We start from the raw sequence: 16,409 nt of genomic DNA, 5'->3' as shown, positions 1-16,409 counted from the left end.
GAATTTGAACCCTAGCCATGTGTATGATTCTGTCAGAACAGGCTCAGGCCGCCACAAACCTAAAAATGGATGAAGTAGGTTCACAATGTAGATATATTCATGGATGAGTTAGTATAGTTAAAAAAATGCATGAACCGTATTATGATATAGTATATCCTCACCATCAACAACAACACAGGTTTAACAGGCATTTTCTACTGCAATTGGCTTTTTTTGAGGTGTCCAAATTTCTACAGCTGATTTAATAGTGGATTTCAAGCAATGATTATGATTTGTAACACAAAAAATAATCCCAGGTTGGCCTGGTATCTTTTTAAGTAAATTTCAAAGTAAAAACAAATCACAAACAAATGAAGAGGCTTATTTACTCAGGATTTTTTTGTTTGATGATTGCTCCATATTTTTGGAAACTCAAGACTATAGTGTGAAAATCCCAGGAAGGCATCTATTTGCTTGATGTTGGAACCTGCCCATTGTCATGAACAATCATAATAAGACCAAAATTGCAAATATCATACATATTCCTTGCAAGCCATATACTATACATTGAGTTACAACCATGTGGTGATCTGTTACATTAAAGAGCAGGCATATCTAATAAAGAGAGGCTGATCAGCCTCCATTAAGTACAGTTTTTGCCTAATCAGTAAGTCACCATCATCCATAAGCTTGCATCTTGTTGCCTGATACCAAACACATGCACTAAGCACCTACAGACACATAAAATAAACTTTTTGAACTTGACATGCTCACCTAATTCTAGATGTAAACCTTTGTATATTGGTAAACTTACCAAATTAACTTATGGGAATATAAATTGTACACTAAATCTCAATGCTGAGAAAAAAACAAAAAATAGTGTATATATATATATATATATATATATATATATATATATATATATATATAAGGGGCTTTGCCCCCTGCTCGCTTCGCTCAACAACCCCCGTGTTTGGTTTTCCGGATGCACACTTTTAAGATTTTTTTTTCTTTGAATTGTTGCTATTTCATTCGTTTCACTTTTATTTCAGAACTTCTGTAAAAACAATATTTGGAATCTTTGGAGTCCCAATATGCTGAATCTTTTAAGTGAGGTCAGTGAGACATATGTTTAATGACTTTGTATCATAATTCAGGATAGGTTTCTCTGTTTGGAATTTTAGCATAGACAAAATGATCTACATCATCAGCAGTTAATTTTTTTTGCAAAGTAACCAATAAATGCATGTGAGGTAAACCACGTTTTTGAAATTCTGACTTAAACTTCAAAGCCTTACAGTACTTACATACTTTTGACATATCACCTATGTTCATATATTCAATCTCTATTCGCCCTTTCGTTATTTCACCGACTAATAATTTCTCTTTTTTTGCGCTAATGCGATGTTTACTGTCTTTGTTTTGACACTGTCATTTTTTTCTGCTTTCATATTCTGTATCTTGCTCAGCATGTGTATCGTGCCTATGTTTTTTTTTTTTTTTTTTTTTTGAGTCTTTTGAATTCCAGTTTTCATTATCTCTAACCTGCTCTGCATGCGTTTGGCCCCCTTGTTTTTTAACCTCTTTATGACATTTTACTTTGTTTTCTACTCTTTGTCTTTTATTTCTAACCTCGCTTTGTCCTGCTTTTATTTCCAATGACACCTGGTCCGTGGTGATTATTTTCCCTTGTTTGAGTAATAATTTCCGTTTGTTTGCGCTACTGCAATCTTTACTTTCTTTTTTTTATACTTTCTAATTTTGCTACTTTCATATTCTTTAACTTTCTCCACATGTATATCGCACCGTTTTTTTTTTTTTTGAGCCTTTCAAATTCCACTGCTTTCATAATCTATAACCTGCTCTGCATGTGTATAGTGCCAACGTTTGTGAACGTCTTTATGAAGTTCTACTTTGTCTTTTAATTCTGAGCCTGATTGGACGTGCTTTTTTTCAATTCCACTTGTTCCGGGCTGATAATTACTTTCCTTGTCTTTTCTGAATTTGCACCTAGATTATTCTTTTTCGCTCTTTTTTCTCTCCAACGCTTTTGAGTCTCTTTTCTCCACACTGCTTTCTTCTTCGCTTAGTCATCAACGTTTCATTTATAACGTATTTTCCTTATACACTTTATATGCGCTGAGACCCTGGATCTGTGTGCTCAAATCCTTTAGACGACTGAATGTTTTGCTGCCCGTGGTCTTATTTGATACTGGTTGTAAGTAGGGCATGTCTTGCAAGAATCTCATGTTCCTCGTCATTGCGAGATGGTCCTGGGTCAATCTCTTGCCATAAAGTCTCATGTTTAAGGTCCCCGTGAGATGCTCCGTGGCCATCCTCTTTCGTCTCGCAGGAATTTAAACTGTCTTCCGTGATCTTAACGTGAGGATCATGTCTCATCTCCCATCTTTCTCTACCAGGATTTTTTTTTTTTTATAATAGAGAGAATAGAGAGAATATGTATATGTGTGTGTGTGTGGGTATATTATATATATAATATATACTATATATATATATATATATATATATAAATAATATATATATATATATATATATATATATATTATATATATATATATTATATATATATACTATATATATATATATACTAGTATATATATATATATATATGTATAATATATATATTATATATGTATATTTATATATATATATAGTATATATATATATATATGTATATATATATATATATGTATATATATATATATATATATATATATATATATATATATATATATATATATATACTATATATATATTGTATATATATATATATATGTATATATTATATATATATATGTATATATAATATATATATAGTATATATATATATAATATGTATATATATGTATATGTGGCTGGTGGTGGTACCCAGCCAGGATGCCCAAGAAGACCGGAGGAGGGCTTATGCCTCCTCCAGACCACAAGGGGGCAACCACCCTGGTGGCTTTGGGGACCACGGGTACAGAGCTTTGAAGCTCAACCCTGTAGGGGCCCATGGTCACCGCCAGGGGGCGTCCCAATGCCTTTGGAGCCCTGGCCCTTAGTAACTTCCGACACACCTGGAAGTGCTGAGAGGAAGAAGACCAGAGACACCCGGAGTGCTTCCGGGTACGCAGCCAGCACTTCCTCTACACTGGGGAGTGCCGGCAGAAGATTGTCGTGAGGCATCTGGAGCACATCCAGGTGGTTATAAAAGGGGCCGCCTCCCTCCATTCAATGGCTGGAGTCGGGTGGAAGTGGACAGAGTCTTGGAGGAAAGGAGTGGAGGCGGTAAAGAGAGTCATTGCATTATGAGAGGGCCTGGACTTTGGGAGAGTTTGGGGGTTGTGTGTGCACCTTGTAAATAATAGTTATAAATAAACATGTGTTGGGTGATTTAAAACCATGTCTACCTGTCTGTGTCTGGGCCAGCTTCCACAATAAATATATATATTATATATATATATATATATATATATATATATATATATATATATATATATATATTATATATATATATATTAATTGTGTGTTTGAGGCCTTGTATATAATTGCATGCCCTTTTAGAGAACTTCAGAGAGATGTTGATAATGTGGTGTTTCAGCTTTCTGTACTAGAGTATTTTAAATTCACAGTGGGCTTATGGCAAGTTTGAAGTGTAGAATTAATTAGCTTGCCACATCTCTGCTCCAGGCATGCAAGAACACAGCACAACAGATATGCAGCTATAACAAATGAAAGTCATTCAGTGAAGCCAATCCTAATAATAATAATGAGACGTGCGCCAGCAATCTACGAGAAGCACAAGAACAGGGCAGTTGGAGCAATTGTTTAGCATGCCGTCGTAAACGATATAAGGCACCGACAATCGGAAATCCTCAAGGCTGACTTCACAGCATTAATTAAAGACACGAAGAAGAGGACACCATCGGCAAAGATCTTCATTTCGGGTCCACTATCTCTCATCAGACGATCAAACGAGTACTACAGTCATCTGCTAGGGTTAAACAACTGGCTGCAGGGCTTCTGCAAGAATCAAGACATCGGGTTCATCAACAACTGGGACCTCTTTTGGGAAAGACCACATTTCTTCAAGCGAGATGGCCTGCATCCGAACAGTTTCAGCGCCCGGGTCCTCTCCGAAAACATATCTAAGGTAATTCATTTATCTTGACTATCTATCTCTGCTCTTAACCCCTTCCGAAATGCTACTGCTGTGCTAGGACATGATAATTATTTAATAAAACCTTCCATAAAAGTGCACAACATAAATACTGTAATAACCAATCTCAATGCACGTAGAAAATCTAGGCAATACGGCATAAACAACAATAATTTAACTAAAATTACTACTTTAGATGAACAATGTATTAAAACTATAAAAACAGATTATAGATTAAACAAAAAATACACACAGAGCAGCGCTAATAAAAATAACTTAGTGTCTATTCCAAATATCAATAACGCACATAGTATTCATCTCTGCCCCTCTGAAACATTAAATATGGCTCTATTAAATGTTAGAGCTTTAAGCTAACAAGACGTTTTTTATCAACGATCTTATTAGTGATGAAAAAATAGATTTTATTGCACTAAGTGAAACGTGGCTTAGCTCAGATGGCGCAGCTGTTTTAATCGAATCTGCGCCTCCGGATTACAGTTTTACTCGTGCAGATCGCCAAGGAAAGAGAGGCGGCAGTTTGGCAAACATTTACTCAAACCGATTAAAATGTAAAGATATCAGTTTTGGTAGATTCAAGTCCTTTGAGTATCTCACCGTTGTTATCCATGGAGATTATCACGTTCTAGTATTATCCGTGTATAGACCTCCAAAATTCAACGCGTCTTTTTTTGAGGAATTCTCTGACTTAATGTCAATTTTAATTACGAACTATGACCCACTCTTAATAGTCGGCGACTTTAACTTTCATATAGATAATCAGTGTGACCAAAAAGTAAAATAGTTTATGAACCTCCTGGACTCTTTTGATATGAGACAGCTCGTTAATCAGCCTACACATAAAGCAGGTCATACGTTAGACTTAGTGATTACTAAAGGACTAAAAGTTGATATAAAGCAAGTCATTGATATGGGTCTATCAGACCATTTTCTTCTACTTTTTGATATAGAAATAATGATAGAAAACACTCATGAGAAGCATATTGTTAAAAAACGCTTCTTTGACTCATCAGCAACATTCTAAGCAATCAGTCCATTTATAGTGCCAACTATAATAGCGAGGATAATGTAAATAGTAAGGTGGAAAGATTTAATACTAAGGTGAGAGATGCTGTTGACATAGTTGCACCTGAAAAGACAGTTAAAAAATGTTCTAGTATTGTTATACCATGGAAGACCCAAAGAGTGTCTGATTTAAAGAGAACATGCTGTAGAGCTGAGTGTAAATGGAGGAAGACTAAACTAACTATCCACTATGAAATATTAAAAGTTTAAATAACAGAATACAATAACACAGTCCGTCTTGAGAGGCACTGCTATTTCTCTAAGATTATAAATAACAATGCTAGTAATCCCAGAGTCTTATTCTCGACGATTGATCGTCTGTTAAACCCAGGTAACTCAAAGGAATGCCTCTTAAGTACTTCCAGTAAAACCTGTGAGGCTATTGCTGTATTTTTCAATCAAAAAATTAATGATATTAGAAATAACATAGTATATCTCCCCAACACTAAGGATCCTCCTAAACCCCAGTATTCCATTATAAACAAATTAAACTCTTTCACTAGGATAGATTTACCTGATTTACATAAAATAATTTCTCAAATGAAACCCTCCACCTGCGCCCTTGACCCAAATTTTTTCAAAGAAGTATCGGGCGTGCTAATTGATACTGTTCTTGACATAGTAAATTCGTCATTAGATACGGGGGTCTTCCCAGACTGTTTTAAGACTACTGTAGTTAAACCCCAAGTTAAGAAAAATAATCTCGTCCCCTCTGCTCTTGAAAATTTTAGACCCATCTCTAACCTGCCTTTCTTAAGTAAAATTCTAGAGAAGGCAGTCATTATGCAGTTAAATGAGCACCTCAATAAACATGCTATTCTTGATAAATTTCAGTCAGGTTTTAGAACAAATCACAGCACAGAAACTGCACTCGTTAAAGTAGTAAATGATTTGTGGGTAAATGCAGACAGAGGCCATTTATCTGTTCTCATCCTCTTAGATCTGAGTGCCGCATTTGACACCATTGATCATAATATTCTTAGAAATCGCCTTAGTCAATGGGTGGGCCTCTCTGGCAGCGTCTTAAATTGGTTTGAATCCTACCTGACAGGGAGAAAATTCTTTGTTAGTTGTGGTAATTACAACTCAAAGACACATGATATCCTATATGGTGTTCCACAAGGCTCTATCCTGGGTCCGCTGCTCTTCTCAATCTACATGCTTCCATTGGGTCAGATTATCTCAGGGCACAACGTGAGCTACCACAGCTATGCTGATGACACACAGCTGAATTTATCAATTGCACCTGATGACCCCAATTCTCTTGATTCACTAACACAATGTCTAACTTGTATCTCAGAATGGATGAATAGTAACTTTCTCAAGTTAAATAAAGAGAAAACTGAAATCTTAGTGATTGGCAATAATGGATACAATGAGGCTATTAGAAATAATCTGGATGCATTAGGATTAAAAGTCAAAACGGAGGTAAAAAGCTTAGGGGTAACTGTTGACTGTAATCTAAATTTTAAATCGCATATTAATCAGATCACTAGGACAGCATTTTTTCACTTAAGAAACATAGCAAAAGTTAGACCTCTTGTATCATTGAAAGATGCTGAGAAATTAGTTCACACGTTTGTTTTCAGTCGACTAGATTACTGTAACGCACTCCTCTCAGGACTACCCAAAAAAGACATAAATCCTTTGCAACTAGTGCAGAATGCAGCTGCTAGAATCCTAACCAGGAAAAGAAAATCCAAGCACATCTCTCCAGTTTTGATGTCACTACACTGGTCACCTGTGTCATTCAGGATTGACTTTAAAATTCTGCTTATGGTTTATAAAGCCTTAAATAATCACGCCCCATCTTATATATCGGAATGTCTGACGTCTTATATTCCAAATTGTAACCTCAGATACTAAACTGAGTGTCTCCTTAGAATTCCAAGAGCAAAACTTAAAAGAAGTGGTGAGGCGGCCTTCTGCTGTTATGCACCTAAAATCTGGAATAGCCTGCCAATAGGAATTCGCCAGGCTAATACAGTGGAGCACTTTAAAAAACTGCTGAAAACACATTACTTTAACATGGCCTTCTCATAACTTCACTGTAATTTAAATCCTGATACTCTGTATATCCAATTCATTATAATAACTATTCATGGTGGCTCTAAAATCTGTACTAACCCCTACTCTCTCTTCTGTTTCATTTTCCGGTGTCCTTTTGGTGGTGGCTTGTGCCACCGCCATCTACTCAAAGCACCATGATGTTCCAACAATGATGGATGGATTAAAAGCCAGAAGTCTGTATGACCATCAGCATCAAGTGACTCAGTAAGAACCCTAACTACAAAGAGGACTGTTTCATTTATGTTAGGTAGAATGCCCAGAGGGGACTGGGCGGTCTCGTGGCCTGGAACCCCTACAGATTTTATTTTTTTCTCCAGCCTTCTGGAGTTTTTTTTTTTTTGTTTTTTCTGTCCACCCTGGCCATTGGACCTTACTCCTTTTCTATGTTAACTAATGTCTTATTTTAATTTCTTATTTTGTCTTTTATTTTTCTTTTCTTCATTATGTAAAGCACTTTGAGCTACTTTTTGCATGAAAATGTGCTATATAAATAAATGTTGTTATAATAAATTTCATAAGCTAGAGGAATCTGTTAACTTTGCTCATTTAGTTAACTAATATAATTAAGATGCACCCATTGCCTTAATTTTGCTCATTTTATTGACTAATAGCTAAGATTCTTCTATATCTCCACCAGTAAGTGCTTATAGGTCACCACCATATTCACTTCAACTATACTTCCCCTTAATTTCCTCATGTGTCAGTGAGTATATTTATAACTGTTTTCATGGTGTTTACTTTATGAATACTCTGTAGAATATTGAAGATCTGAGCCACATTCACAACTTATCCTGTCTGTTTAATAATGAAATGGCAAACTTTGTCACAGTAAGAAATATGTTTACTCCCAAAAGTAACATCTTTTTACATAGAACAGTATCCAGAACTTTTCACAGTACTGCACATACTGTTTTACTATTGCCCCATACCTTCTATTTTTTTTCTTATTTTGCCCTCTAATGTTCGTTTTCTTACAGAAAATTAAGCCAACTTAGATAAGTAGAAGGTTAATGAGTCCTAACTTCTGTAGTATTGTTAACTAAATATACTGTAAACATTCATACCCTGGGGGAAATTTGACTTTTTAAAGATGAATATATACACACATACACACTATAGTCTATACACAAACTAGAATCACTGATAAGGAGGAAAATCTTAAAAGAAAAAACTGACTTGACACTCACTGTGAGGCATTATGCTGGCATATTGCTGTTGGTATAAAAGAGTCCCAGTAGTGCTTCTTGACACACGTCTGCTGAATAATTTCTTGGCTGAAATTGCAAAGTGTTGTGGAGGATGTGCAGAGTAATGGAACTCTGTTTTGTTAATTCTCTCTGTTGCTACTTACTCCAAGGGCTCCAAAGTGTGTCCCATAACTGAGCCTGCCATTTTAGCTTGTTAATTTGGTGGGACTCTTTTGAAGTGATGTTATGTGCCCAGCCCAGCACAGCACAGAAAATTGCTTTGGCCATCACAGTGTTGTAGAAGGTGTGAATGATGCCATTTCTCGCATTAAAGGAACAATCTCCTAAGGAAAAAGAGCCTGCTCTACCCTTTCTTATTGTAGTTCCTTTGTGTTGCAAGTTGATTACAAGTCCTCTCTCTGGTATGTTTCCTGAGGTTCTTATGGTTATTTTTTGGCAGGTTTTGTCACTCATTGAAAATATCTTAACCAATATTTCTTCATTTCTATTGTTTATGTATGGATATCTGAGTTGAGAGCTGGACTATGCTGATCTGAGATTGAATTACCTTCTGTCAAAGAGCCAGCAGGTGAAACTAAATGAGAATGCTAGCATTAGTATCTTTAGATGACTTTTTATATAATACTGAGTTCTTGAAAGTGTTTTACTTTTCCCCCTGCTATGCCTTACTCTCAGTTGTGCTTGTTGCCACACTACTCATATATCATTGGTATACACATGTAATGCTCCTACCCTTTTCTATTCCAAAGTTTCCTTGCTAGTTTTAATTTATTTCATTCTTATCACATAGACTTGAATGGCTTACTAATCTAAGCACATTTTAGACACTTCTCCATATTTTATAGCTGTATGTCTTGCATCATGAAACTGTATTATTACAATGGCCCAGGACATCACCAGTCAGCATTTCGTGAACAAATGAAGTATGAGGTCGAGCACCCAAGAAGGTGTAGCAAGGAATGATGTGGGCGCACTGAGGTTTTCGGACTACTATTTTGCTTTTATAATCAGACTAGCAAAATACCCGCGCTTCGCAGCGGAGAAGTAGTGTGTTAAAGAGGTTATGTAAACATATATACATATACATATATACATTATTTATATATACATATCTACATATACACATATCTACATATACATATACATATATATTATATATATATATATATATATATATATGTATATATATATATTATATATATATATATATATATATATATGGGCGGCACGGTGGCGCAGTGGTAGCGCTGCTGCCTCGCAGTTAGGAGACCCGGTCCAAAAGACATGCAGGTTAGGTGGTTTGGCGATTCTAAATTGGCCCTAGTGTGTGCTTGGTGTGTGGGTGTGTTTGTGTGTGTCCTGCGGTGGGTTGGCACCCTGCCCAGGATTGTTTCCTGCCTTGTGCCCTGTGTTGGCTGGGATTGGCTCCAGCAGACCCCCGTGACCCTGTGTTTGGATTCAGCGGGTTAGAATATGGATGGATGGATGGATGGATGGATGTGTGTATATATATATATAGAGATATATATATATATATATATATATATATATATATATACACACATCTACATAAATATACATATATATATATATACACATATCAACATATATATACACATACATATACACACATACAAATACACATACATACATACACACACACACACATATACATATATACATTTACACATACATAAATACACATACATATATATATATATATACACACACATACATACATACATACACACATATATATATATATATATATACACATACAGACACATATATATACATATACATATTTACATATCTACATATATATAAACATATATATATATATACATATCTACATATATATACACATATATATACATATCTACATATATATACACATATATATACATATCTACATGTATATACACATATATATCTACATATATATATATATATATATATATATATATATATATATATATATTTAGACATACATATATACATACATACATTCACATATATATTCCCGCTGTTTTATAAACGAACGCCATATAAGGCCTTGCTTAGCAGTTCTGTATTGTTTTATTGTTCGTTTATTACGATTGTTATAGTTATTGTGTAGCTATTCGAGACTCACTTTTCTGTTCAGGTACCCATATCCTTTATGTAATCCGCGGATTCTCTGCTATTTTTTGTTTGTTTATTACGATTATAGTTATTTATTGATTCCCTTCTTTAGCTGAATGCCTGCTCATATAAGGCGCTCTGCTGTTTTTTTGTGAAGCAGCCTTTACACAGTTTCTCCGCTGTTTTATAAACGAACGCCATATAAGCCCATCCTTCACCAAGGAAGCAGCCTTTTTATTTAATCCACGGGTTCTCTGCTGTTTTATTGTTCGTTTAATACGATTGTTATAGTTGTCTTTGTATACCACGTTGTCTTTTCAGCACTCCGGTTGTAATATGACCAAGCCGTGCAGGCTTACTGTTGAGAATGCAACGTATAGTTGTACAGGAGAAAAGCAATCTTGCCTCAAATCAATGGCAACCTTTTGTAGGTCTATGAACTTAATTTAAACTTTAGGTTTACACAGTGCTTTGTTTCCGAAGTACCTGCACTCATGAATATGTCTGTATGCGTAAGTCGCTTCATATTCTTTTCCTACATTATCAATTGTGTAATGTGTTTTTTGAACAGGTTTGATTCATCGAAGTGATCACTCATGCTGCGTTCAGTCAGTTCACGTGAGCCGCTCTCTTGTGTGATGTTGCGATGTCCACGGCTTTATTTAATGTTAGCTAAGACCCGGCACTTAAAAGTTTCTCGCTACAGCAATTTTAACTCTGTTACAAAGTGATCCAAAGTCTCGTTTATACCTCGTGTCTTCTCATTAAACTTGTATGTTACGAATATGGTATTGCAAACAGCAGCGGGAGCGTTTCTATAAACTTAATTTAAACTTATGGTTTACACCGTGCTTTGTTTCCGCAGTAGCTGCACTTATGAATATGCTTGTATGCTTGTTTCACTGCCTTCTCAATTGTGTAATGAATGTTTTCTTCAGCGCTCTTTGGGGCTCTTCCTTGTTTTCTACGTACTGCATTCACAGTCAGTTCACGTGATTACGTCGGAGGCGTGATGACGCGATACGCAACTCCGCCTGCCACGGCCATCGAGCTGCAGTCTATTACAGTATATGGACAAAAAAGAGGTTCCAGTTATGACCATTACGCATAGAATTTCGAAATGAAACCTGCCTAACTTTTGTAAGTAAGCTGTAAGGAATGAGCCTGCCAAATTTCAGCCTTCCACCTACACGGGAAGTTGGAGAATTAGTGATGAGTGAGTGAGTGAGTGAATGAATGAGTGAGTGAGGGCTTTGCCTTTTATTAGTATAGATTTTCATAATGATATTTTTTGTCAAATCACTGAAAATTAATTTTTAACACTGAGAAACATTACTCTTTCTCTTCAGTGAGGTTGTGTTATACCAATGCTGTGTCATTCAATCATATTGACTGATAATTTATGGTCACACTAATAATTGATAAGATTTTACAAATGTCATTGTTTTCTGTTAAAACTGAAGTAATACAATTATTCAGGCTAGGTATGCACAGTGTTATCTGACTCACTTGTTCATTCTTTTTAATGTAACTAACAGAGTTTGCTTTTTTCTACTTTTTGGTGGTAGCATTTTACTTGACGATTGTTAGTTTGCAATTCCTGCCTTGCTAAATTTATGAAAGAACTATTTCCAGACTTGCGTATTTAATAATATAATATGGTTCAGTAACCATTTAGTAACCAGTATCTCCAGATTATCTTTATTGCACAATGCTTAAAAAGTGACAGTCACATTGAGAAAGTCTGTCTTCTTAAGCAGTCTAACAAAAGTAACAGGTTATGGTCTTTTTGTGTCAGATGCAAAATTTGTCATACTGATTCACATCACAACTGAACCAATGGTTAAAACTGTTTTTCCTTTTTCTTTTATTTCACTGTTCAAATGATTAATGAATGATTTAATTTTAGAGCATTTTACAAAAAAAATGTAGCATTGTGCAGAACACTTTGCATATCCAGTGTGTCACCATGCTGATCTTTTCTTTGTTTTTCTACAATTTAAGGGGGCAGTCTAAGCTTCGGATGGCTTTTTAAATTAGATGTGGCCTAACAAAGCCTTGAAATCCTTAGGTACATAAATGAATGGTGTTTGTTATAAAGGCAGACTGCAGATAATGCATTTTGCTTCTTTTCGAAAATAAATAAAATATACTATTAATATTGTATTCCTACTGTTGCACTGTTAATTTGTAAAATTTCTTATTTCCACTTTTTTGAAAATCAAAGTAACCAATTAAAGAAATTATTTTGAATTATTTTAAAAACCTCATTTAACTGGAATCTGGGAACCTTCTCTTATTTCAAACCAAGTATTTCATTTAGTTTCAGAACTGTGAAAGATTCAGAAATAAATCCATTCCTACTGACTCTGTTGAAATTTGAATTGCCCAAGTAGTTTGTGTTTCATGGCTAATTCAGGCCTGAAAATGAAACTAAATAGTTCTTGGCCATGATATTGTAGACATTATTCAGAAAGAAATAAAAATCTTGTTTATGTGTTTTCTGTAAAATCATACAGTTTATTAATAAGTGCCTATTTAATTGAAGAAGAGTTTCAACCAAATTACTCCGTTTGTACAGGGTATTTAATGGAATGCTTCTCACTGAATTGTCTGTTTTCGTTTTGCTGTATTTTTTTGTTGTTTTAATTGATTGTCATATCTGAGGTTATTGGTAGATGGATATTATATTCACATAGTAATCTGATGGTCTCTAATTCTGTACAACTATGGAATGTATCACACTTCACAACTAATTTTGCTTTTGTCTCATTTTTTACCATATCTGTTTTTCTCTTTGTATCTAACCACGTCATCACATGATCCTTAGTTACTGATTTTGTCCGATTAGTTAAAGAATATAGTTTAAGTATTCCCTTCCATTTTCCAACTTTTTGTTTTTCATTTTTAGACTCTTTGTTAAATAACAATCAAAACTCTTAGTTCATCTAGAATTTTACCTGCTTCCTCAAAGTTGTGGCTTTATAGAGTATAGAGTAAAGAACATTAAAATTCTTACTACACATAGAAAGCTTCTTTGCATCTTGACAAATTCAGCAGTTGTTGCCAATATCTATTCTAAAACTGAATGTACAGTATTCATTCATTGTAAAGGTTTTTTGCTGAAAGTTATACAGTGTTACCATTTATTCATCTATTTTCTGAATCCTTTTTTCTTTGTTTACTCAAAGCTATAGTCTATCTTAGCTTTGAAATATTGTCTAGTTTAATGATCTATAATATCCTAAAAGAAAGTGTAAATGTGTAACATTCTACCTAACTTCTTTTTACTTGTGAAATAGTTGGACTAATAACTTTGTGTATATTAAAGTGGACAGCATTTTATTTACAAAGTCACTATCACTAAGTCAGGATGTTGATTTGTATATTGTATATAGGTCAAGTGTTGCTGATATTGCTTTTCACATTCTTTTCACACTAAATGTCTTTTAAAACAAAGTTTATAAGAGACTGTACATCTGGAGCTTCAGTCTTGGTTTTGTGAAAGGCTTCTGACACCTAAAATTAAACTCCTTTTTTGGTTATGTGCCTTAGATCTATGATAGCCTTATAATAAGATACAAATTGCACACCTGGATATCCTTTAAGTTATCTTGAAATAAATATATTTTAAATAACAGTCCATATATTTTAGAATTTGCTTTTCCTTTATTTTAAATTAGACTTAATTTGAAAGATGCAGTTTCTGACCAATGCATAAACAGAGCAAAGAATGCATCTTATTAAAAATAATCTTTATGGGTTCTCATACTATAAAATTGCCTTTGAAGCATTTTATTTCAATGTCTTAATTTTATTAATATATATTAAATGCCATCCAGTAATGAATATTATTGTATAGGTTCTTGTTAGATTCTTATTTGTTGTGCTTTCTATTTGGAGTTTTCAGAATCTACTTGCGTTGATGTGCCTTTCCTCCAGGGACTCTCCATTCCTTTTAGAGTCCACACATAATGTTTGGTTGATTAGCAATTTATGTATGGATGCATGTGTGCTTGTGCGTAAGTGGGGCCCTTGATCAAATGATATCCAATCCAGCAATTGTTCCTGCTTTTATTCTGTAACTGTTTTGTTGGTTTCCCAAGCCGCCACAAACCTGACCAGGCAAAAGTGAATATATATATTAAAAAAATGATTAAAAGACAATTCCACTTAACATTATTTATATTTCAGGTATAACCCCTTCCAAGGAAATGCTTGCTAGTCGCCTGTTTTTTTTTTTTTTTGACATCTTCCAATAAAACTCAAATGACGCAATCCTGAAACATGCTGTTTCATCAGTAATACCATATTATTGAATTCTGTCTATCTTTAGCTCAATTTGCGCTAATGTTCCGAACTCATCTGTTTTCGTATAAAGAGTGAATTAGCCCAGAATCGACCTCATGATGCATAGAAGCTCTGTTCAAAAGTGTGTAACAGATACTCTTCACAGGAAGCCTAATAAAAACAGCTAGGAGATCAAAATTGTCGCTTAATGGTTACTGTTCCTAAAGGTTTCACTGTCCATAAAGTGTGTGTATATATATGTATGTATTTACAGTATATGTATATATATATATATGTATGTATATATATGTATATGTATATATGTATATGTATATATATATATATATATATATATATATATATATATATATATATATATATATATATATATATATGTACATATATAATGTATGTATATGTGTATATATATATATATATATGTATATATATATATATATATGTATATATATAATGTATGTATATGTGTATATATATATATATATATATATATAATGTATGTATATGTGTATATATATATATATATAATGTATGTATATGTGTATATATATATATATATAATGTATGTATATGTGTATATATATATATAATGTATGTATATGTGTATATATATATATATGTATGTATATGTGTATATATATATATATGTATGTATATGTGTATATATATATATGTATGTATATGTGTATATATATATATATATATATGTATGTATATGTGTATATATATATATATATATATGTATGTATATGTATATATATATATATATATATATATATATATGTAGGGCGGCACGGTGGCGCAGTGGGTACCGCTGCTGCCTCGCAGTTGGGAGACCTGGAGACCTGGGTTCGATTCCCGGGTCCTCCCTGCGTGGAGTTTGCATGTTCTCCCCGTGTCTGCGTGGGTTTCCTCCGGGGGCTCCGGTTTCCTCCCACAGTCCAAAGACATGCTAGTTAGGTGGATTGGTGATTCTAAATTGTCCCTAGTGTGTGCTTGGTGTGTGGGTGTGTTTGTGTGTGTCCTGCAGTGGGTTGGCACCCTGCCCAGGATTGGTTCCTGCCTTGTGCCCTGTGTTGGCTGGGATTGGCTCCAGCAGACCCCCGTGACCCTGTGTTCGGATTCAGCGGGTTGGAAAATGGATGGATGGATGGATATATATATGTATGTATATGTGTATATATATATATATATATATATGTATGTATATATATGTGTATATATATATGTATGTATATGTATGTATATGTGTATATATATATATATATATGTATGTATATATATGTGTATATATATATATATATGTATGTATATATATGTGTATATATATATATATGTATGTATATGTGTATATATATATATATATATGTATGTATATATATGTGTATATATATATTTATATATGTATATATATATATGTATGTATATATATGTGTATATATATATTTATATATGTATGTATATATATGTGGTAT

The 16,409-nt window shown here is 33.9% G+C and overlaps 1 long non-coding RNA gene across 1 annotated transcript in view; it reads right to left on the bottom strand.

Annotated features, from left to right (window-relative positions):
* Positions 1–1,395: 1,395 nt before the first annotated feature.
* Positions 1,396–16,409, bottom strand: part of LOC127526511 (uncharacterized) — a 402,711-nt gene continuing 387,697 nt past the window's right edge. Inside the window, exon 2 of the long non-coding RNA XR_007934013.1 lies at positions 1,396–1,560. This is a non-coding gene — a long non-coding RNA (uncharacterized LOC127526511). The remainder of the gene's footprint in view (positions 1,561–16,409) is intronic.

This window comes from Erpetoichthys calabaricus, chromosome 2 (assembly GCF_900747795.2).
Source record: "Erpetoichthys calabaricus chromosome 2, fErpCal1.3, whole genome shotgun sequence".
Lineage (NCBI taxonomy): Eukaryota > Metazoa > Chordata > Cladistia > Polypteriformes > Polypteridae > Erpetoichthys > Erpetoichthys calabaricus.
Note: the sequence above shows the minus strand (reverse complement) of the source record. Positions and strands in the feature narration are given on the sequence as shown.